At 35.2% G+C, this 26335-nt stretch overlaps 1 long non-coding RNA gene across 2 annotated transcripts; it reads right to left on the reverse strand.

Moving 5' to 3' along the window:
- Positions 1 to 1704: 1704 nt before the first annotated feature.
- On the reverse strand, positions 1705 to 4172 carry LOC141683154 (uncharacterized). 2 transcript variants are annotated; one of them, XR_012560138.1, is made up of 3 exons: positions 3846 to 4172; positions 2507 to 2629; positions 1705 to 2403 (listed from the first exon to the last, which is right to left on the reverse strand). It is a non-coding gene; the product is annotated as an uncharacterized LOC141683154 (long non-coding RNA). The 2 variants fall into 2 exon arrangements; XR_012560137.1 differs by having other exon boundaries at positions 1705 to 2421.
- Positions 4173 to 26335: the final 22163 nt, after the last annotated feature.

The following is a 26335-nucleotide window of genomic DNA, read 5'->3' on the forward strand; positions in this document are numbered from 1 at the left end:
ATTTTTAATTTTTGCTTCAGTCATTCCGTTGATCTCTGTGTTCCATTTTTGGATTGTTTTTCTGAGCTCTTTCAGTTTGCAATGTAAGCTCTGGCATGTGAGCGGTAATTGCTTTGTTTTGTTGTTTAGAAGTTGGATCAGACCTGCATCTTTTACCTGCAGAAGACGTAATACTAGCCTAAAATCCGTGCGCACGGGCTTTACTAATAATTAATATTTTTTTATGTTTATTTATATAAAGTCTAAAATATATATATTTGTGTATTAAATAACAATTTTAATCTATTCTAAATGAGTATAATAAATTTATTTTTAATAAAGAGTAATATACTAAAAAAATTATTATATAATTATAATCAGATTTTAAGTGTATGTAATATCTAATTAAGATCAAATAAATATGTTTAATATGGTAATTAATATATATATATATTCATGATAGATTTAATTAATATATGTTGTTGGTATGATTTGAACCTATGACCATTATATAGAATAATCTTAATATTATTGATTAGTGCATGTTGTATTCTAAATTAGCATACTAAATATAAGTTTTAATAAGGAATAATATAAAATAAAAATAATTATATAATTATAATCAGATTTTAAGTGTATTTTATATCTAATTAAGATCAAATAAACATATTTAATATTTGGTTTAATATATGTTATTGGTAGGATTCGAACCTGAGATCATTGCATAGAATAACTTAAGTATTATTGATTAATGCATGTTGTTGGTGAGATTCGAATATGGGATTATTGTTTAAGTTAATTTTAAATCTAACGATTCTCATTAACTTGATTTGAAGATCTAACGGTCATAGTTAAAAGAGAGGACTAAGGTATAAAAAAAGATGGTAACCAAAATACAAATTATACCAATATTTGTCTATTATAGTTTAGTACAGATATGCAAACCTTGGTTGAAATAATAATCAAATTATGATCCTGGAACATGAAAATATGTCGATGTAAAATATGTACCCGAGGTCTCAACAGAAGTTGTGCATCTATTAAATTAAAAATGTACGCAGGTCAATTCTCAGATTTTGTTTACCGTTAAAATTATATAATAACTGACGGTAGTGAGAATCTCAGTAGATTTTCGTAACGATCGTAGCCATTATTAAAAAATTATTATAATTTTTTCGCGTTGTGCTTATTTTTATTTTATTTTTAATATATTTGGAGTGAGGCTGAGCCACTATTCGAGATTTCCGTGTAAAGTAAATAAGTATCCACTTTAAAGTGGGTGATGAAGATGAATTAAAGGAACAGATGTATCGTGATCCAGAAATTTCAAAATGATCAAGGGGAAGTAGGGAGTAGTGTGATTTCATAGCTGAAAGGTCGAAGATAAGTTAAGATGAAGGTAAATTAAGACCGCAGATAATTAGAATTATAGAAAATTATTTGTTGGGCCACGAGCAAGTCGTAACTCCACACTAGTATGATATTGTCCGCTTTGGGTCAGGCCCGCACGGATTTATTTTTGGGTAAATTTTTGAGGAAGTTTACATGACACCTCTTCCAGGACTTCCGCATCAACCAAGTTATGTCTACAGACTTCGTAAATCTATTTATGGTCTTCGTCGATCATCTCGTTGTTGTAACGTAACTCTATCTATTTAATGATTCAACTTAACTTCCACGATCACTCAGAAACCAAGCTTTGATACCATGTTAACTTTAGAGATATAATACGAACGTAAAATATTATTACAATCAACACATAATTTATAATACATGTCCGAACTTATATAGAAAAACAATATAAGCTAAATACCGAAAATACCCTAATATATATAATATAATACTCCCTTCGTCCCAATATACGTTTCCTTTTTTGACTTTCGGTACTGTTCACGGTAAGCGATTGACTACTAATTTACGTCTAATCTATAATATCAAACATAGTCATGAGTGATCTCGTTGAATTCGTATTTATGAGTACTTTAATACAGTGAAATTTTTATATTTAATACTAATACGAATTTAAAGATATTAACGATCAAAAGTGTGCATTGGCAAACGTGTCCAACATGAATAAAAAACGTTTTTAGGGACGGAGGGAGTAATATATATTATATATATATATATATATATATATATTCTAACAGGAGGAAGGGTGGGTGGGAGTACTGCAGCCCACTTACTAGTCCTCCAAGTATCAACATGCAGTCCTCTAGTTATGTGGCTTAACTTGAGTGTCCTTGAGTGCTTGTGCTTCAGCTGCAGAACAACACCTGCTATAGATGCGTCGGCAGAAGGAAGAGCAGTTGCTTTGCACTTTTTCTCCTTCCAAAGTTCCATGTCCTTCTAGTTCCCTATTTTTGCGGCTTCCACTGACTTGTCCATAACGGTATCCGCCACCGTCCAAACTAGCTCCCTCAGCTGCTGGAGCACGATTCAAATCTTGTTAAAGACAGGATACATGCGTGAGTGTGTTGTAGCAATTAATCTTATAATGTAGACAAAACGTACTAAACAAAAGACTTACTCTTCTGAGTAGTTTTGGCTAGATCTCTAGCTGCAACTTCTGAACTAATGAGCAGAACAAAAGCAATTGACAGACCAAGTAAGAGGACTATTTTAGAACCCATATTTCCTTCAACTTGGTATTCTGTGAAATGAAATGGTTTCAGATTCTATTTATAGGCGTGGTTGAGTGTTGTACACAAGATATTATAAGCAGATATTATATCAAGTTGCCAGTAGACAGGGGCGTCTGAGAAATGTATGGAAATTATATAAAGATCTACATCTTAGTGTGTGGCATAAGATTATGACAGGGTTTGCTGCGAAGGGAACCGATGAAGTTGATGTCTACAAGATTGAAATGGTATCTTGTCAATTTGCATGCAACCAGAGAGGAGTGTTGCCAGAAAAACAATTGTGTAGGGTCAAAACTTGAGATATTTTGAAAATTTTAATTTGGCAACATGCATGCAAGAAGTGGAGATGCTAGATCAAGGTATTGCTCGTTAGGGGTGTTCATGGGTCGGGTTGGCCGGGTTGGAGGCATTTTTATGACCCAATCCAATTAAATAGGTTTAAATTTTTTTGACCCAACCCGTAAAATATAAAATCGTAACCCAACCCTACCCATCGTACATCGGTTTGGGTCGGGTTGGGTTGGTTTGAACGGGTTGAATGATTATATAAAAAAAGTTTCACTGCTATATATAATTGTTAATTTCCAATAATAGAATTTACGATTATAGTACTATTTTTTAAATATGATTAAATTGAAATTTTAGTAATGTATATCATGTCATAAATCATATGCATATACACGAAATATAACTATAAATAAAAATATTTATATTGTATAATGTACAATTGCATATACTATATAGATTATATTTAAAATATCGAACGAGGATTAAGTTAAATCGGGTTGGGTTGGGTTGGCTGAAAAAATCTTGAACCCGTACCCAAACCATTTAATGCGGTTTGAAATTTTTTTAACCCAACTATGGATCGGGTTATTTTAAAATGGTTTAATCGGCCTAAAAGAAGGTTGGGTTGGGTCGGTTTGATCGGGTTGACGAACCCATGAACACCCCTAGCTCGTAATTCTTTTACTAACGACTAACCAGTCATTCTAAAACCTTAAGATGTCAGAGGACCATTTTCAGGTTTTTATATTGTTATTCTAATATTAACTGATCTTTAAAAGTGCTTAGGCTGTGTGGAAAAGATGAACTGGTGTTGAAGTTCCTAGACGCCAAATTGTTATAGTAGAAGTCTAGAAGACACCAAAGAAATGACTGAACAAAATGAAAACAAGTACATGTAATTTTATGACGACAACTTAAAAAGCCCCAATGATCTACCTCTTCTGCATCCTCGGTTTGTTTTGTGTCCTTCCGGATCTCTGCACAATCCCCTGAATTAGCCAGGGGTGTCTATCTGTGAAAATGTCTCCCATAACAAAGCCAACAACAAGCCCACTCACGAGTCCTCCTAATATGAATAACCAATCAAATCCACTTGGAAACATATCTTCATCAGTATCATCCACGTTTTCATCAGGTGGTGACTGCACGGTTACACAATTCTTAGGTAATGGAAATCCACAAAGTCCAGAGTTTCCGGTGTAAGAATTGTTGTCAAATGTTTTGAATTGCGGGCCTTGTGGTATGTGACCACTTAGGAGGTTGTGAGACTGTTATCAATCTTGTACGATAAAGACATTATTATATATATATTGAATATATAACTAATTCATAAGAACATTGCTAATTCTTAAATCACATAAGCATATAAGAATTAACAATTAAATTAGGAGAAGGGTTTGAGAAAACAAACAGAAATTGGATTTAATCTCGAGTCCAGAAAACTGTCTCCTTAAAGCAGTTTCGCCCCGCACCATCCGTGTTTAGCGACCTGCTTCCCAGGATAAAACGAGATACTAGTATAATCGATAGATCGAATATACTCTCAGCGAACCTGAACTGAGCCCGAGAACTATCACCGAAATATTGGAAAAATTTAAGATTAAAGAGACCAAGAATGAAAGAGATGACTCTTATTTCCTTGACTTAATAAAACTGGTGCCCTAAGACTCTATTTATAAAGAGAGGCTTGAAAGGACTTGTTTTTCTTTTCGATGTGGTACATGGTATTTATAAGAAAAACTAAGGAATAGGTTTGTGCTACTCTCGATGTGGTACAAAACCACTTTTCATATTAAAAGGTAAAACTTTGGAATATCAGTTCTCATTCACCTTTTACTCATTTTGAGCGTGTTAATATGCGTTGGAATCCCCTCGAAGAGAAGAATATGTTCCAATAAATACACACCACTAACACATAATGTGTCTCACTCATATAGAGTCTCAAAATGATTCACAACTTAGTCTAAAATACTAAGTTTGTCCAACAATCCCCCACAAATGAGATTGATGGTCCAGTAGCACGCACCACATAGACACCACATAGACAGACAGACGCGGAGCTTGACTTGGTGATAGTTCCGGCGGTCAGATATAGCATACGATAGGTAGAGAATGCTCCTTGAACCTTCGCTCGAATAAGTATATCGACTTTACTGGTAGACAGTATGACGCGATGTCCTTGAACTGTTCGACCGTTTGTGTAAACGATGACATACTCATCACTATATCTTTCCTGACTCATTCAGTTCTCATGATTATGTCCATTTTGGCCCTGGAACATCGTCCTGGTTCTGCAAGAGTTTCTAAAGAATTGTGCCTCGCAATTCTCCTTTGAAGCGGCCATACTTCTCTCTTACATAGGTGATCTTTATCTTATAGAGTAACCCGCGTTTACTCAACCGAATATTATGTATTCAAACTTGAAATCCTTGTATTCGTCAAAGATCATTAAAAGCATAAAGCTTAACCTCGTACCTTACGGGTCTCACTGTTTCATCATCATAGAAATAGGCCGGGGGTTACCCCCACAGTGATTTAGTCATCATGATTTAGTTGTCCCATTGAACCAAGTTCTTGGGATCTCCAGTCAGCAAGGTTGGGTGTCCACCATGACGCCGTTAAGCAATAGGCAAGGCTCATTCCTCTCGATGATTTGACAACTATCTCTCGGTCTAACTAGATTCCCTTGTCTTAAACAGATTCACTCAGTTTAACCATCTGGTCAGTGGATCCAAACATTATCATTTGACTTTACATAGTCAATCATGATAATTCTCGTTGAGAATAGTTGTTTAATGGTATTATGTCCTCATCATAGATGTGAGACATACCATTTCATACACAATAATGTGATCTCCCAATTTGCATATTGATTACACGATATATGCATATTGAAGACACATTTTCCTTGTCATTTAGGAATATCCTTACAAAGTGGCTACTCAGCCTTTTAACTGCATTTATTTTATGCACCAGACTCGTATTCCATCATGAATCGAGCTAAGTTTAGGATTTCCATGACACGACTGCTAAGTGTGAAATGTATTCTCGAATGACTTTTAAGTTCTTAAAGTCAAATATCTAATTTACATACTATATTCACATAGTACAATTAGATATCTTTCGTATTGCAGTCCAAGCTCACGAGCACATATCATACACCTTAAATCTCATTGCAATCACTTCCAAGTGACCAATTTCCATTGTACTCGTGCATCTACCCAGTTTACCAACTGTATAGCCTATGTCTAATTTTGTACAATTTTAAAAAGTACAACAAACTTGCAATCCTTCTTGAGAGATCCTTGTTCATCTACGCTTGGATAAATATAAATCCATTCCAGCTATGACAACTTTAGCTTCGTTGATCTCTTCAAAATTCACATCACCAACATGTGACATGTATCATCTAAAACTTTTAAAGTCACGAAGATTGTAATCTTCAAATAAACCTTTTCAATCTCATCAAGATTTTCAGAGATGATCCTCTTGTCATTACTTCTCGTAATGATCAGATCACTCACATGCAATCAATTATGACTTGCATATCATGTGTAAATAACACATGCACGCTTGTCAATTCTCTGATTTTGAATCAGTTTGACATCTCATATTGACATATTTCACATTTATGAAATAATTTTACTAGTTATTACTTAAGGCTTCACTTGTTATTGATATTACCAGCTTTTAGCGTCCCAAAAACCAGCAATTTCAGTTTGCATCATTACCGAGTTTAAGCGTCCTTAAACTGGCAATCCTTATTCACATAGCAACCAATTTTGAGCGTCCTCAAAATGGCAACCATGTCATTTATTTGAAGCCATTGCTTATCATAGCAATATCAAATTTAATATGCCATTATTTCGTGTCAATGTTGTTTCACTCAACATGATCACCGAAAATACAGATTTTCTACTCTTGCTTTATCTAGAGCAACTCTCGGGTTCACGTAAATAGATATTTTTCCAAATATCTATTTAGAAAGACCATCTCAATGTTCATTGATGCACTTTTAAATTTCACAATACGATAATTTTAGTATCATCTTAATGAACATTATTCTCAAAACTCGAGAATATTTCATAAATTATATAAGGTCATCACTTTCGACTGTAATATTTTTGTATCAGTCTGACCTTATACTTCCTTCAGACCCAGATATATTTTTCCAATTTAAAAATTCATTTGGGTCCTAATGCTTCTATCTCGTAAGAAGATCTATATATTTTTTAAACAAGATTCTGTCAAACAGAACCACTCTCTCTATTTCTTAACATCCTTTCCCCCACAAAGGACATAGAGAGAACATGCACAATCCATTTTCTAGTACACGTGCTAGAAAATCTTGATTTATTGACTCTTAGTAATAGTCAAATTTTCTCTTGATATATTCACTTATCAAGAAATTATACGAGAAGCACATTGCTTCTATTAAATTTACGAGTTCACCTTCAAGCAAATTATCAAGACAATCGGGACTAGCAATTATCCAAGTCTTTTGCTCTCTGCAGGTTCATCATCACATTCATCCAATCACTCGTAAGTTCATTTAGATGACTTTTAATTACAGATCTACTAGGATCTACTAGCTTATCGCATAAGCATTCCTAAACTCTGTAATAGTATTCTTACAAATCTCAAAAATTAGATTCATATATCGGATATTATTAGACTCAACCATTGTCTATGTATCCATCCAAAATATCTCAATTGATTTTGGATCTCATGCTACCAACAGAGGTATTGGTATCAAGTTTCGAGATACCCCCACATTTCAATTATTTTCAAGAATGTTTCATTACATTCCAATATTCATAGAAAATTCAATAATTTTCTATTTTAGATACCCCCACAATTTTAATATTTTACAGAATGTCAGAAAATATTCCAAAACTAATAGGAAATTTAATTATTTCCTTCTGTGGTATCATGTTTAAGGAACGATTAGCCCTTCGTAACTAATATCCTCAAATTCAGTGATAGTCTGAGCTGATCACAATCGTTTTGCATCTCTCTCAGAGCGCAACTCAAGCCTGCATCTACTCCATTTATTTAATGCGAGTAAGGTGCAACGACCTCATGAATATTCACGTTGCAAACAGAATTTGCCCGGTGATTATTCATCATCAAATTTATTCACTACCATCTTAATTATCTGTATTAAGTTGGATTTGCCCTTGAGTTTATAGAGCACACATCTCTCTATTTAGCTTCAATATTGACTCGACTACGAGTACGAGTGATAAATGTTTTACTATCAAACCAGACAGTAAACACGTATCGTGTCACTACCTCTCATCTGAGCAGGTTTTACGTCATTCATTAAAACCTATAAGATTTTAATATCATGTTTAAAGAACTTCCCGTGGTTCTTATCATTAAAAATTCAATTACCGAATTTCTCTAAAATATTTACATGGTTCACACGAACCTACATTTCTGGCTCACCTACTGGTACAACCATAAAAGGCCCAAGGAAGAATATAAATCTTCAATAACCCCACATTCAGTGATCCTTGATCAACTGATGCGTTAGGGTTAACAACTTTTCGGATTCTCTCCGAAGTTCAGCGTAACTACTGAGATCAATATTCGCCGTATTAAGTATCATATGGATCACTATAATAGGCTCGTGTGTCACTGCCGCAGCAGACCGACACCAACACGTGAAATTACTATTTAACTGGAGGAAAAATCCAACCAGAAAAATATAATTTATATGCCGACCCATAACCTGTACTCCAGGCCCATTAGGTTTTTTAATGTGGAGAATCCTGAGCAATTGTAAATCTGGTTCACTTCAGCTGCCCACCTCGTCACATTATTTAACAACAAACATGTTACTGCATTCTATCCAGTATTACAAATTTGTGATATAACTCCATTATTAAAGATTAAACAATAATAATTGATGCCTTATCATCACTCAACAATGATTAAAAAATTAATCACCAAATAATCAAGTTCCATCATGAAGGGTCACATTTATGTAGCCATATCATTTAATTGCATAGCAATATCATGTTATGAACTTGCAAACACGCATGTAAACTATAGCATATACGATTCTTGTATCAGTGTACTAATAATTCCAAAATCAATTCAGAATTAAGAAATCAATCACCATGTTAACAAAACATAATAAGCTATCCATTAATAGCGAAAACATGGACGAATTATAAATTTGGGTTTAATCTACCAATTTATAATGATCAACCCGAGAGAGATGTCACCAAATATGTCCACTTGAATATAAGTTGATCATAAATCAATAACCATTAAAGCATCAATAGCCTTATAAGAAACCAATTATCCAACAACTTTGTGCTTACTTTTGCATCGTACCTATTATGCTTAAAGGGCAAGTTGCTGAAAATGAAGACAACTCCAGTCAAGATGACTCTGATGGTATTGATGATCATCTTGCATTTCTGTCCAGGAGATTTGCAAAGATGAAGTTCAGGAAAAACACTAGAGCCACTAAACCCTATAAGAACATGGTGGACAAATCCAAGTTCAAGTGTTTTAATTGTGGTATAAGTGGACACTTTGCAAGTGAGTGCAGAAAGCCAACCTCTGAAAAGAAGAAATTTGAACAAGTAGATTACAAAAAGAAATATTTTGATCTGCTCAAACAGAAGGAAAGGGCTTTCATTACTCAAGGAAAGGACTGGGCAGCTGATGGAGATGAAGAGGATGAAGATGTGGATTATGTCAACCTTGCTCTCATGGCTGATTCTGAAGAAAACGAAGTTAGTTCATCAAGCAATCAGGTAATCACTACTGATTTAACACAGCTTACTAAAGAAGAGTGCAATGATGCTTTCAATGACATGTCTACTGAATTGTATCATTTGCGTGTGTCTCTTAAATCTCTTGCTAAAGAAAATAGTAGGATCAAAGAGAACAATCTGTTTTTAAGCAATAGAAATACTGTGTTAGAAAATAAGTTGATTGACCTAGAGAAAACCAAATTGCATTGTATATCTGTTGAGAATGAACTAGCTGAATCTGTTAAGAAAGTAGAAATACTTTCCAATCAATTAGAGAAAGAGCAAGAGGTGATTAAAGCCTGGAAAACATCTAGGGATGTAAGTGCTCAAATTGCCAAAGTCCAAGGAATTGAATCATTCTGTGAAACTGCCTGGGATAAAAATAAAAAGAAACTGGAATTAATTGATGGACTGTCAACGGATGTGGAATCAACGGATGATGAAAGTTATCCGTTGAAGGAAGAAAAGGAACATCCGTTGAAGGTTCCTCAATTAAAACAGGCAGATGTTTCTAAAAGAGAAAATCTAAAGAAACTCAACAAAAAGTTTGGTTCAACTTCAAAGAACTTTGTCAAAGAAGAAGCAAGCACATCCAAAGATGTCAGAAAGGTGAATGTAGGGCACATGACCTTAGAACAGTTAAACAATAGGCTCAAGATGGTTGAGGATAAAAAGGAATCCAAAAGGAAATCCAACAGAAATGGGAAGGTAGGAGTTAACAAACATAACAATTACACACCTGATAAGTATGCTCCTAGAAAAAGCTGTGTGCATTGTAGTAGTGTTAATCATCTATCTGCTAATTGTAAATCTATTAAGAAATCTCCCATAACTGTACCCTCTTCCATGCCTAACATGTCTGTATCACCTCTACATGCTATGCCTGTTATGTCTCAACAAAATCCTTATGCACATTTTGCAAACATGCCATATTTTAACAATCCTTATCTTGCTGCATTCAGTATGCCTCAATTGCCATACAATATGCCAATGTGGAATAACATGTATGCACAATCCATGCCTAATAATTCTATAAATGTGCTGGATAATGTTGTGACTAACCCTACACCTCAACCAACCACATCTAAGACCAAGGTTGACTCAAACTCACCTAAGTCTAAAGATGCAGGAGGAATGAAGTCTAGGAGAAAGGCTAACAAGAATGGACCCAAGGAAACTTGGGTACCAAAATCAAATTGATTGATTTTGTGGTGTGCAGGAAAATAGAAGAAATCTATGGTACTTGGACAGTGGCTGTTCAAGACACATGACTGGAGATTTCTCCCTGCTCACAGAGTTTAAAGAGAGAGCTGGCCCCAGCATAACCTTTGGAGATGACAGCAAAGGGTTTACTATGGGATATGGCTTGATTTCAACAAGGAATGTCATCATTGAAGAAGTTGCATTAGTTGATGGTCTCAAGCACAACTTACTGAGTATCAGTCAACTATGTGATAGAGGGAATACAGTTTCCTTCAATTCTGAAGCCTGTGTTGTCACTAGTAAGAAAGACAACAAAGTGGTTCTAACTGGAGTTAGAAAAGGAAATGTGTACTTAGCTGACTTCAACTCTACAGATGCAGAATCTATTACTTGTCTCTTCAGCAAAGCAAGTTCAGTTGAGAGTTGGCTATGGCACAAGAAGCTATCCCATTTGAATTTCAAGACAATGAATGATCTAGTCAAAAAGGACTTAGTAAGAGGAATTCCTCTTGTTGAATTCTCAAGGGATGGTCTGTGTGATGCTTGTCAGAAAGGCAAACAAAGGAAAGCATCATTTCAGAAGAAGCTTGAAACAACAATTGATGAACCATTACAGCTGCTACATATGGATTTGTTTGGACCAGTCAATGTATTGTCAATAGCAAGAAAAAGATATTGCTTAGTGATTGTAGATGATTTCTCAAAGTTCTCATGGGTCTGTTTTCTTGGATCAAAGGATGAAGCAAGTGAAATCATTATCAATCACATCAGGCAAGTCAATAATCATCCTGACTTGAAGGTAAGAAACATCAGGAGTGACAATGGAACTGAGTTCAAGAATTTGACATTAAGGCTGTTCTGTGAAGAAAATGGAATCATGCATGAGTTCTCAGCTCCAAGAACACCTCAGCAAAATGGGGTAGTTGAAAGAAAGAACAGATCTTTAATTGAGGCTGCCAGAACAATGCTTGAAGAATCAAAGTTACCAACATATTTTTGGGCTGAAGCTGTTAATTGTGCCTGTTTCACTCAAAATATTTCTTTGATCAATCAAGCTAAAGGCATGACTCCTTATCAGTTGTTCAAGAAAAGAAAACCAACTCTAAACTTTCTTCATGTCTTTGGATGTAAATGTTTTATACTGAGGAATCAATCTGACCATAAAGGGAAGTTTGATGCAAAGGCTGATGAAGGAATATTTGTTGGTTATTCAGCTGGAAAATCTTATAGGGTCTACAATCTAAGAACCAACATTGTTATGGAATCTGTGCATGTTGTGTTTGATGATAAAAAGATTGATGGACTAACAGATGAGGAACATTATGAGAGACTCAAATTTGACAATATTGAAATATATTGTGATGATAGTGAAGAAGAGATTGATGGAGACGACACTTCAAAAGGAATACAAAATTTGCTCCTGGATAATGCACAAAATTCAGCATCCGTTGAAAGGCATTGTGCATCATCCATTGAAGTACTTAATGAAGCATCCGTTGATCATAGCTCATCAACTGATAATCAATTTACATCATTAATTGATGGAACTCCAAGTTCCCTGCAAAGGACCAACAACTCAGGGGGAGTTTCAACTAATCAAAACTCTATCTCACATCATGACAATACTGAGATCACCTCATCTAGAGCTCATCTTCCACCTCAAAGGAAATGGACCAAGAATCATACCTTTGAACTGATCATTGGTGATGCATCATCTAAAGTGCAAACAAGAAGAGCTACTCAAGATGAATGTCTGTATAGTAGTTTTCTATCTCAGGAGGAACCTAAGAAAGTGGAAGAAGCCTTATTGGATCCAGATTGGATATTAGCTATGCAGGAAGAGCTAAACCAATTTGAGAGAAACCAAGTTTGGAAGCTGGTACCCAAACCAAAGAACAAGAGTCCTATTGATACAAAATGGGTATTCAGAAATAAGATGGATGAAAATGGCATTATCATAAGGAATAAAGCCAGATTGGTTGCTAAAGGCTATTCTCAGCAAGAGGGAATAGATTTTGATGAGACATATGCTCCTGTTGCAAGACTTGAAGCTATCAGAATCTTTCTAGCCTATGCAGCCCATGCCAATTTCAAAGTCTATCAAATGGATGTCAAGAGTGCATTTCTAAATGGGAAATTAGAGGAAGAAGTCTATGTAAGTCAACCTCCAGGATTTGAAGATCCAAATTTTCCAGACTATGTGTATTATCTGTTGAAAGCACTCTATGGACTGAAGCAAGCACCTAGAGCCTGGTATGAAACATTATCAAAATTTCTTTTGGAGAATCACTTCACTAGAGGTACTGTTGATAAAACTCTCTTCTTTAGAAATGTTAATGGCTCTAGTATACTTGTTCAAATTTATGTAGATGACATAATATTTGGTTCTAAAGATAATAAACTTTGTAAAAAGTTTGCTAAGCTAATGCAAAGTAATTATGAAATGAGCCTAATGGGAGAACTAACCTATTTTCTTGGTTTACAAATTAAACAAGTTAGTAATGGAATTTTCATTAGTCAAACTAAATATATTCATGATCTTTTAAAGAAGTTTGACTTAATGGAATGTTCATCTGCAAAAACTCCCATGGCCACTGCCACCAAACTTGAATTAAATAAGACTGAAAGGTCTGTGGACATTACAAGTTATAGAGGCATGGTTGGTTCACTTTTATATTTAACTGCTAGCAGACCAGATATAATGTTTGCTACATGTCTGTGTGCTAGATTTCAAGCTGATCCTAGGGAGTCTCACTTAATTGCTATCAAGAGAATTTTCAGATATCTCAAGGGTACACCAAATTTAGGAATTTGGTATCCTAGAGAATCTGGCTTTGATCTAATTGGTTATTCAGATGCAGACTATGCAGGTTGCAAAATAGACAGGAAAAGTACAACAGGCTCCTGCCAATTCCTGGGAAACAAGCTTGTATCATGGTTTAGCAAAAAGCAAAATTCAGTCTCTACTTCTACAGCTGAGGCTGAATACATTGCTGCTGGAAGTTGCTGTTCTCAAATGTTATGGATGAGGAATCAACTCCTTGATTATGGACTTCATGTTGATAGAATACCTATCTTTTGTGATAACACAAGTGCCATAGCCATAACAGAGAATCCTGTGCAGCACTCAAGGACCAAGCACATTGATATTAAGTACCACTTCATCAGGGAGCATGTCATGAATGGTACAGTGGAACTACATTTTGTTCCAAGTGAACAACAAATTGCTGACATATTTACCAAGCCACTTGATGAATCAACATTCACAAGATTGGTAAGTGAGCTAGGTATGCTTAATTACTCTTAAAATTCATGTCTTCTTTGCAATTTGATGTGAAGCCTGAAATATATTAGTTGCTAGAACAAATTTGACTTTTAACAAAGTTTATTCCATCAACGGATGTTCCCTATCCGTTGAAAGTCAAAATTGCTCTATCAACGGATATTCATTATCCGTTGAAAGACAAGTATATCTCTGGAACTTTTATCCGTCAACGGATAAAGCTGAAGTACCTTTCAACGGATGACAATTTACATTATCCGTTGAAATGTCACATCAGACGTTTGAGGTGTTTCACAGCCGTTGATTCTATTTTCTTAACCGTTGATACCATACATACATCTGTCTGTATTGGTTTTAAAGGTAGTTATTAGAATACTTACAGTTTATTCTTAAACGGCTGAAATTCACTAACACCTATTTATTGATTAATCCTTTATTTATTTCTTTTTCTTTGAAAGCATATAAGCCCTTCTGATTGTTCATTATTACTTTACGCTTTCTTAGAATTTCAAGCATTTACCATTTTCTCTCTGCAAAACCTTCAAGTTATTCTCTGCAATTTCTACTCACAACAATGGCACCAGTCGTGAAGATTATGTCTCAATCTGGGTTCATCTACGAGAAGAACAATTTCATAGCTCTGGTAGAAAAGAATGAAGCCCACTCAGATTATCACAAAATGATGGACTTCATCAAAAACTGTAAACTTAGCTATGCAATGCTGGAAGCCCCAACGATTTTCTGTGAAGTAGTTGAGGAGATTTGGACAACTGCTGAGTTCAACTCCATGGATATGACTATCTCCTTCACTCTCAAAGGTAAAAATCACTGTATTAACTGTGATGACTTACAAGCATGTTTTAAATTACCTGAGAACAATGCCATGACACCACACACTGATAGTGATGTATCCAGCATGTTAGATTCCATAGGTTACTCTCTTAACTCTGCTAATTTAGGGGGTATTAGACGAAAAGGCCTTAGGAAAGAATGGAGTTTTCTTGGGGATGCCTTCATAAAGGTTTTCTCTGGGAAAATTAGTAATTTTGATGCCATAACTTCATCTCTTGTTAATATGTTCTATATGCTTGTTTCTGATAGGTACTTTAACTTTAGCAACTATGTGATGCTAGAATTAGGTACTAGATTAGGTAACAAAGCTAATAGACCTAATAACATCTATTATGCTAGATTCTTTATGTTATTGGCTAACCATGTTGCTGAAGGTTTAGTCATTATCAATGAGAATAATAAACTCAAGTGCTGGGCACAAGAGAAAAGAGTTCTTGCAGACTTATTGAGAATGGATCTCAACAGCAGTGTGCAATTGGTATATTTACCAATCATGAATGCACCCCAGGTAGGTGAGGTAATTGCTTCTACAACTCCTACTTCTTCCAACCCCTCTATTTCTTTATCTTCTAGTGTGGCCATGAAATCTGTGTCAATGCCCCAACAGATTTCTACCAAGGTCACCAAATCTAAACTTTCAAAATCCAAGACAAAGAAAACCACCTCTGTTGTTTCTCAAAAGACAACAGTTGTAACAACAACCATTAACCCTGAGGGAAGTGATCAGGGTGTGAGTGGTGAGGGGAGGGGTGAACATCAAAGAAACCCCCAGGATAAGGAAGGAGAGTTGAGTGCTTCCCAAGCTAGCCAAGCCCCAGTTTCTCAAAAAGCTGTGGTGGTTGAAAAGGTTTCTAGCACATCCCTAGTAGCATCCTCCCAAAAGGATGTTACTATTGAAAAGAGTTCCCAACCAGGAACACAGAACAAAAGAGGGAGGGACACTAAAGCCAAACACTCACCTACAAAAGCTTTTATTAGAAGAAAGAAGGCTAGAACCCAATCTTCTACACAGGGTGCACACACTGCACAGATACATCCATCTGTCTCTGTGCCTTCTCAAACTCAGTTTGATGTGACTCCAATAAATGTGGAGTCACAGCCCCATTCTCTCACAATAACTACACATCAATCACCAAATACTTCTTCACCATCTCTGGATGTGGATATGTTATTCCCATCAATTCCTGATTCTCCCTCTTTACAACTCAGGGAGGAGCCCCACTCAAATACAGGTGATCATCATCTTTTAGATGATTTGTTGGATCACCCGCAAATTCTTTCAGATATAATTGAAGGATCTGTATCAACACATATCAAATCAATCTATACAGATTCAACAGTTATATCACTTTCAATTTCATCTTCTTTTCCTTCTTCAACGGATATCACTCATCCGTTGACAAGTGGTTGCTCTTCAACGGATAAGCTTAACAGCAGTTATCCGTTGATAACAACAGTTTCAACTTCAACGGATATTCCACATCCGTTGATAGTCTCTACACAAATAACTGAAATGATTCCAAGTGTAGAAGACATGAATACTGTGCAATCACTTTTAGGATTGAGGGCAGGGAGTGAAAATTTGAGTGAGAGGCTGGGTTGCTCCCAGGCAAAAGGAGAGATTGAGAGCACAAAAATGCATGCTATTTCTTCCAGCATGGCAAAAGTCAGTGAGTGGAGTACCACCTTAGAAGGTGAAGGTGAGGGAGTGAGATGTGTGAGCCAGGGGGAGCCCCTGATGCAAGAACATAGAGAAAAAGAGAGAAAAGCAGGTACAGTTGATACAAGGGTGAAACCAGCCATTGCTCATGAGTCAATGATTGTGGATGATGCTGAAAAGGAAAGACAATTTCAGCAACATTACAAAGCTGTAATTGATAACATTTCCTTGGATGCTGACACTTTTACTCATCCTGTGACAGCCTATCAAATGTTGGCTGCTCAGGGCAATGAGGAGGCAGAAAGGACACTACATCTAGTGCACACAACAGAATCTCTTCAAAGGGATAAAGTTGCTATTAACAGGATGCCTTCTACAGCTGGTGAGCCATCTGAGGAATTTGGAGTAAATTCTGATGATGATGACTCTATTTCTTCTGATGGAAGCATGAACATAGGGGGAGATGAAGACCCTAGTTCCATTCCTAATCTACCTGAATGGGCCCTGACTAAGGAGCATAGAACAGGTGAATTCAATGTCCACTTGGTCAAACAAATCATCACTATTCAACAGGCCATTCAGAACACTTCAAATGCAAATATCAAGGCTATCCTCCAAGCTCACCTGGACTCACTGCATCTCATGAAGTTGCAGCAAGTAAAGCAAAATATGAGTCTAAATGATCTCAGGAAAGATATTGCTGACTTGAAATCCTTCACTTCAGAAAAATTGGATTCAGTCATGCCCTATGGTACTTTGCAGGACTTGGTTTCGAGATTGAAAAAGGAATCAGTTACTGAACAAAGGCTGGCCAAGTTGGAAGACAGAGTTCAAGGAATTGAAGACTCTGTGGCCACCCTTCTTCTCAACCAACAATCTCAAACCAATCTCCTAATGCAGCTGGCAAAAGCACAAGGCTTGACCCCTCTCCTTGATGATAACAAAAAGGGGGAGAATAAAATGGAAGGGGAAGGAGAGCCCTCTACAAAGATTCAGATATCTAAAGTACTAGTTCCTGCCATCACTACCTCTCCAATCATTCAAATCAAGGGAAAACCTGATGGAATTGATTTGATTCAGCTAGCAGCAGCTGAAATACAAATGAAAGAACAATGGAGGAAAATTGATGAAAGGTTACAATTGGTGTTTGGTTTTACACAAAATAAATCAACATCTGTGAAATTTAGCACAAAGATTGAACCAATCAACATGGAGCTCAAGCCAGTAGGGAGAAATAAGGTTGGAGAGACTTCTTTCAAGAATTTAAAACCTATGGTTCTAAAGCCTAACACTAGATCCAGTATGGACTCCACAAAGAATCCCCTAGACTTTGCTCAGATAAAGGAAGTAGACTTTCCTCTTCCAAAACCTGATGGAGACAAAGTTCTAAGTGCAAGCATCATAAAGAAGAAGGAGACCAAGGACAAGGGTGAGAGAATGAACATGGCCTTTATCAATAGAGAGGGAAAGAGTATCTGTGTGATGCAAGGACATCCCAAATTTCTAAAGGCTAAAAGGGAAGAAACCAGAAGGTTGAAGAAAGAAGCTGTAAAACTCAAGGCTGACAAAAGAGCACAAGCAAAGCTTGAAAAACAGCTAAAGTCAAGCCAAGTTGAAGAAATGAAAGGAATTGAAGTCAGGGGTGAAGAAAAGATTGCTAACTTAGATGAGGTTCTTGGGAGCATATTTGGTGAAAATATGGAGGAAAGAGAGGAATGGCAGAAGGGAAACAGAAGAAAGGCCAAGGCACACAGAAGGAGTGAAGATAACCCTGAAGATACCAAATCTATATCTAAACCACTACCTTCCATACCTGAACCTTTTGTTGCTGATCCCTCTATAAATATCCATGGTGAACCAATCATTCCAAAAGAGGAACCTATTGATTGGGACAACATCACATTGCCTACCTTTGTAACCAATATACCACTACCAAAGAAACAGAAAAGAAAATCTAAATCTACACCTCCCCTAACCTCTAAGAAATTCACTCAAAAACAAAAACCTAACCCTAAGCCACCCATTTCTAAAGATGATTATGTTCACATCTGTGACATAAAAGAAGCTTCAGACATTAATCTCTATCTGGATGAGCTGGAGGAAGTAAGGGGAATAGCTGCCTACAGACAGCTACCAGAGAGATTGGTTTTCAGATATAAGGGAGCTGGGGAAAGAACATGGCCTCTCTACAGGATTCTAAATGAAGGCTACTCTACCTTGATCAGAGTCTTTTCAGCCATCAAAAAGGATTCTGGCTTTACCAGAACAGCCAAGACTGAAATTCTCAACAAGATTGCCAACATAAGGAAGACTTGGAGGGAACCAAATGCTTTGCCCAGAACCTTACTCATACAAGAAAGGGAAACTAAAATTCACAAATCACCTCATTGGTTGATGGAATTTAGAGATGACAAAGGAGTCAGAAGATTTTTCAGACTTGAAGACCAACTCAAGATTGCCAGCAATGAAACTCTCAAGGAAATGCAATCTAAGTTGGATATCAGTGATGAAGATGAAGCTGAATTCTTCAGACAACTCCAACTCCAAATTGAGGAAAATGACAAAGGGCTAGGAAAGAAAACCAGGGAACAAAGAAGAAAATGATGATTTGCTCAGGCTAGAGGAGCACCCTTGGAAATACTGTAAATCTTCAATTACCTCCTAGTACATACACTTTTGCAGCACTTTTTATATTTCTACTTAGTTTCAATTCAAATATTTGTTAAGTGTTTTGTTATCATCAAGTTAACCCTGAATTTATGCCTACAGTTCTTATAGACATAAATAGGGGGAGATTGTTAGGAATATATGTGCATTAGTTTGATGATATGTTTAACAAAACACTTAAGTAGAAATTTAGTGTCTGTAGCCTCAACGGATAAGACCACTTTGGCTATCCGTTGATGGTGTAGCTTTACTTAGAAATAAGTCTAGTATTGTAGCATATTTCAGTCTCTGTATTTAAAATTGTAATTCTTAGAAGTTGAGAGAAACTATGAGTCATGTTGACTACTAGATGATATGCAGATAGGAAGGCCAATTGTAAATATTTCATGCCTTGTAATTTTGTATAAATGAAGTGGTATCAACGGATGACTTAAAGACCTTCAACGGATGAGAAGCTAAGCTTCAACGGATGTCTCTAAAGCTTCAACGGATAACATCCTTCAACGGATGAAGTCATCAACGAATGAAAGCTTCAACGGATGTTCTGCTAATTAGCCGTTGATAAGTGGTAGTTGTACCTACAAACAGAGGCACATGGGTTGACAGAGAAAACCTGAGATGTGGTAGCCGAATTTCAGGATCAACAGAAAAAGCAGCCGTTCTTCTTTAGTACAAAGTTGCAATAGTCAACAAAGTACTTGAGTGAACAGGAAAAGAAGCAAGTGAAGAACTTATTTTACTATTGTAATTTTATATTGTTTTTCACTTGTACACTTGGTAATATATAAACCAAGAAGAAGCTAGTAATTAGAGAGAGATTTTTCCAGAGCTGTTAAGAAATATCTTGAGAGAAAATTCATCTAGTTTGTACTAGGATGCAGCTGTGATCAACATTGTTGAACACAGATTTTCTAATATACCATCTCTGGTGGAACAACAAATCCACCAGAAAAGTTTTTAAAGTTTGTTGTGTTCTTTACATTTTGTGTTTGAATATATATCTGTCTGCATTAGCTCAAAGCAATTCATACACTTGTTCATCTAGAACACACTGCTTTAATAAACTTCTCAAAACTTGAAAAAGTTTTGAGATTTACATTCAACCCCCCTTCTGTAAATCTCATTGTTAGTCCTCTAGGAATAACAGAAATCCATATGAAATGAGAGTTGAAAGTAGCTTGGAAAAGCTTGGAATTTTTTTTTGAGAATGTTTGTCCCACATTGAAATAAATAAAGGAGGTTGTGTGCTTTATATGGTATTACCCACATGAGTAGTATACAACTACTAAGGTGTGTGATGGTCCATTGTGTTGTTGTGTGCTTCATGCGCACACACACACACACCCGCGCGCCTCGCCCCGCCACGCCACGCACCGGACCGGACCGGGTCGGGTCGAAGGGCGATTTGGGCGAATGTCTCGGCGTCTCGCGTACGCAAGGCGACCTGGGCGAGGATTTTATTTATTTGAGAATTAATTTTAATTCGAATTTATTTATCTGTGATTGGATTATTATTAAATTGTTGGACTGGGTTTGATACTGAAATGGGCCAAGTCACTTTGTTAGTGGGCTTAGTCTAAATACATTGAACCTGGACAAATAATATAATCTGATCTGTAACTGATGAATAAAATCAGATAATAATGTGGGTGTTAAATGAAAAGCTGTTACAAATAATTTAAATTCAAAATCTGATCAGTTTTGATTTTTTTATTAATGAAGCAGTTTAATTCAGACATTAAGTGTGTGGACAGTTTCATTTTTCCTCTGCTATAAATAGAGGCTAAAGTGAATGTATTATAGAACACACTACATTCTCTTCTCTTCTCTTCAACCTCTCTGCATTTCTCTCCCAAAAGTCCTGAAGTGCTGATATTTTTCGGTGACTGAGGTGCTGGTCGAAGTGAAGCTTTTGTTGCTGCTGTTAACATAAACTCCGAGCTGTTTTATCCTGGTGGAGATATTGTGCGCATCCCAAACGCAGCAGGTAGGGGCAATATTCTCTTCAAGAGCAGTCAGGACTTCGAGCAAGGCCTGGTGACTCAGCTGTGATCATTTTTCTTGGCATTTTGTATCTGTGAACCTTTATTTCAGTCACTGTTAAAAGCTATGGTTTCAGGTACATCTTTCTTTCTCTCTTCGTTATTTCAGTTACTGATTTTGTTTACCTGCATGCTTTGTTTTGTTAACTGTGGTCTTGACCTATACTTGCTAAATTCTTTATACACTTGCTTCTATGTTGCTATATTTGTTAGTGAGATTTACAACACTTTTTGATGAGTAGTTCTAAGACTTCCTTCTTGACCTTATTGCCTGTAAAGATAAGCTCGTTCCTAGCTAGCCAAATTGTCCAGCATTGATAATAAACAAGTTCCACCCCCTAACGATTTTGATGTTTTACAAAAATGTACGAGAGCAAATTTGATGCATTTGCTCTGTACGTGATTTGGATTAATTTCAAACAAAGATAGTAGGAGATTCCAACCTGTTTTTGCTAGTGAGCATTCCCACAGTAGATGGTTGATGTCTTCTATCTCCATTGTGCACCATTTGCAAATATTATTAATTTCTAAGGCTCTAGATTTAAGCAGGTCTAGGGTTGGAAGGGTGTCATGCATAGCATTCCAGATGAACAATTTGACCTTAGGGGGGCACTTTTGTTGCCAAAGAAGTTTCCATGGTCCCTGGATTGTGTTGGAATAATCCAGAAGATTGTATGCTGCTGAAGTAGTGAAAGAGTCATTTGTTACTTTCCAAAAGAGTCTGTCCTTGCTTTGTGTTAGCATAGAAGATTGCACTAAAGCTTCCAATACTGAAGCCTCTTGTTTCTCCCAGCCTCTAAGATGTCTTCTCCAACTGCTTAACGGGATATGTGGTTTACATAACTGTACCATTTTGTGAACTGTTACGTCCTTATCCAAGAATAAATCGAATAATCTGGTAAACTTTTGGGACAATAAGAATCCCTGGGACCAATAAATCGGAATTGCATCAAGAACAGCCTTAATCAATAATAGTCTACCTGATTTAGATAGAGTGCCACACTTCCATTGGGTGAATTTGGTTTTGATCTTCTTTATTAGAGGTTTCCAAAAACTCTGTTTTCTTGGGAAAGTTCCTATCACTGCTCCCGAGTATGTAAACGGAATTTTTCCCACATCGCATCTAAGCCAATCTGCCTACTCAATGATTTGTTGAGACGGAGTGCATGGAGCACATATGTGGCTTTTAGCATGGGTTAAATATCAAGTAGGTTATTTACTGCGTCCAAATATATCAAGTGAGTCACTGGTTACAAAACTGACTCAAATCAGTCACTCATTTAAAAATTTATATTAAAAATATCACTCTATCGTTAGTCGAAATTCTTAAAAATATTATATATTGAATTTCCCACATTTTTTGTGAATGATATTACATCCAAATGAAAGATTACGAGTTCTACTATTTTAGATAATATTGTTAGATTTTTAAAATTTTATCAACTATTTATTTTTTATTTTTTTGATTGTATTATTTGATTTAAATAAAAATAAATAATAAATAAATTTTAAAAAATTTAAAAATATTATCTAAAATACTAGAACTCAGAATCTTTTATTTGAATATAATATCATTCATAAAAAATGTGTCAAACTCAATATATAATATTTTTAAGAATTTCGACTAACGATATAATGATATTTTTGATATAAATTTTTAAATGGGTGACTCATTTGAGTCAGTTTTGTAACCAGTGACTAACTTGATACATTTGGACGCAGTAAGTGACGTACTTGATATTTAACCCCTTTTAGCATAACGGGTCTCCTTGTCTTAACCCACGGTGCATGGGAAATTCTCTGGAGGGGCTTCCATTGAGTAAAACTGAGAGCTTTGTCGTTGATATAATGTTGTAGATCCACGACCTCCATTTGGATCCTAGACCCATTCTTTGTAAAGTATGTAGCAAAAATATCCAATCTACGGTGTCGAAAGCCTTTTCGAAATCCAATTTAAGCACCATCCCTTTTGTTTGTCCTGTTTATATACTGTTGACCACCTCATTTGTGATGAGAATTGAGTCTGCAATTTGTCTACCCTTGATGAATGTTGTTTGCTCCGTGGATATGAGGTGAGGAAGTATTAATTTCAATCTGTTTGCCAGTACTTTTGAGTAGAATTTTCATTGAGCAATTTATCAGACTAATTGGTCTGAAATCCGTGACTTGTTTAGGCTGTAGGACTTTGGTTTAAATATCAAAATGGTCACTCGGTCATATATCAATTTCATTATCAAACTTAACGGGATATCATTTGAATCACTTAAATCATAATAAATATCAAACGAATACCTCAAAATAGGTGTTCGAGAATTTAAAATTATTTTTATGAAGTTATATATATTTTTCTTAAATTCTATTATAACCAAATGAAAAATTATGAATTTCTAGTATTTTAGAGGACATAGTGAGATTTTTAAAAATTTATCTACTAATTATTTTTATTTAAATCAAAAAATATAACTAAAAAATTAAAAATAAATAGTAGATCAATTTTTAAAAATCTCACTATATTATCGAAAATACTAAAATTCATACATTTTAATTTGGTTGTAATAGGTTTCAAGAAAAAAGGTATAGAACTTCATAAAAATAATTTTTAATTATCAAGCACATATTTTGAGGTATTCATTTGATATTTATTATCAATTTAATGATTCAAATGATACCCCGCTAAGTTTGATGATGAAACTGATATATGGCTTCCAGTTGAGTAACCACTTTGATATTTAACCGTAGGACTTTCAGAATGAGAGCTAAGAAAGTAGAGTTCATTATCACTTGCTTTCGTTCCTTTTAAAAACTCGGGAGCACAAATATGAATGCAAGTGAAACTACTTTACTCACCCACCCCTTGCTTTCCTTCCTAATTAAAACTCGGGAGTAAGGGGTTAGCTTTTGTTCCAGATATTGCCTGTATGTGTTGTTTAGCATCTGATCGCTGGTTTGGAGCTGTTGTTCCAGATTTTTAATTTTTGCTTCAGTCATTCCGTTGATCTCTGTGTTCCATTTTTGGATTGTTTTTCTGAGCTCTTTCAGTTTGCAATGTAAGCTCTGGCATGTGAGCGGTAATTGCTTTGTTTTGTTGTTTAGAAGTTGGATCAGACCTGCATCTTTTACCTGCAGAAGACGTAATACTAGCCTAAAATCCGTGCGCACGGGCTTTACTAATAATTAATATTTTTTTATGTTTATTTATATAAAGTCTAAAATATATATATTTGTGTATTAAATAACAATTTTAATCTATTCTAAATGAGTATAATAAATTTATTTTTAATAAAGAGTAATATACTAAAAAAATTATTATATAATTATAATCAGATTTTAAGTGTATGTAATATCTAATTAAGATCAAATAAATATGTTTAATATGGTAATTAATATATATATATATTCATGATAGATTTAATTAATATATGTTGTTGGTATGATTTGAACCTATGACCATTATATAGAATAATCTTAATATTATTGATTAAGTGCATGTTGTATTCTAAATTAGCATACTAAATATAAGTTTTAATAAGGAATAATATAAAATAAAAATAATTATATAATTATAATCAGATTTTAAGTGTATTTTATATCTAATTAAGATCAAATAAACATATTTAATATTTGGTTTAATATATGTTATTGGTAGGATTCGAACCTGAGATCATTGCATAGAATAACTTAAGTATTATTGATTAATGCATGTTGTTGGTGAGATTCGAATATGGGATTATTGTTTAAGTTAATTTTAAATCTAACGATTCTCATTAACTTGATTTGAAGATCTAACGGTCATAGTTAAAAGAGAGGACTAAGGTATAAAAAAAGATGGTAACCAAAATACAAATTATACCAATATTTGTCTATTATAGTTTAGTACAGATATGCAAACCTTGGTTGAAATAATAATCAAATTATGATCCTGGAACATGAAAATATGTCGATGTAAAATATGTACCCGAGGTCTCAACAGAAGTTGTGCATCTATTAAATTAAAAATGTACGCAGGTCAATTCTCAGATTTTGTTTACCGTTAAAATTATATAATAACTGACGGTAGTGAGAATCTCAGTAGATTTTCGTAACGATCGTAGCCATTATTAAAAAATTATTATAATTTTTTCGCGTTGTGCTTATTTTTATTTTATTTTTAATATATTTGGAGTGAGGCTGAGCCACTATTCGAGATTTCCGTGTAAAGTAAATAAGTATCCACTTTAAAGTGGGTGATGAAGATGAATTAAAGGAACAGATGTATCGTGATCCAGAAATTTCAAAATGATCAAGGGGAAGTAGGGAGTAGTGTGATTTCATAGCTGAAAGGTCGAAGATAAGTTAAGATGAAGGTAAATTAAGACCGCAGATAATTAGAATTATAGAAAATTATTTGTTGGGCCACGAGCAAGTCGTAACTCCACACTAGTATGATATTGTCCGCTTTGGGTCAGGCCCGCACGGATTTGTTTTTGGGTAAATTTTTGAGGAAGTTTACATGACACCTCTTCCAGGACTTCCGCATCAACCAAGTTATGTCTACAGACTTCGTAAATCTATTTATGGTCTTCGTCGATCATCTCGTTGTTGTAACGTAACTCTATCTATTTAATGATTCAACTTAACTTCCACGATCACTCAGAAACCAAGCTTTGATACCATGTTAACTTTAGAGATATAATACGAACGTAAAATATTATTACAATCAACACATAATTTATAATACATGTCCGAACTTATATAGAAAAACAATATAAGCTAAATACCGAAAATACCCTAATATATATAATATAATACTCCCTTCGTCCCAATATACGTTTCCTTTTTTGACTTTCGGTACTGTTCACGGTAAGCGATTGACTAATAATTTACGTCTAATCTATAATATCAAACATAGTCATGAGTGATCTCGTTGAATTCGTATTTATGAGTACTTTAATACAGTAAAATTT

The sequence above is a fragment of the Apium graveolens genome, chromosome 9 (assembly GCF_009905375.1).
Source record: "Apium graveolens cultivar Ventura chromosome 9, ASM990537v1, whole genome shotgun sequence".
NCBI lineage: Eukaryota > Viridiplantae > Streptophyta > Magnoliopsida > Apiales > Apiaceae > Apium > Apium graveolens.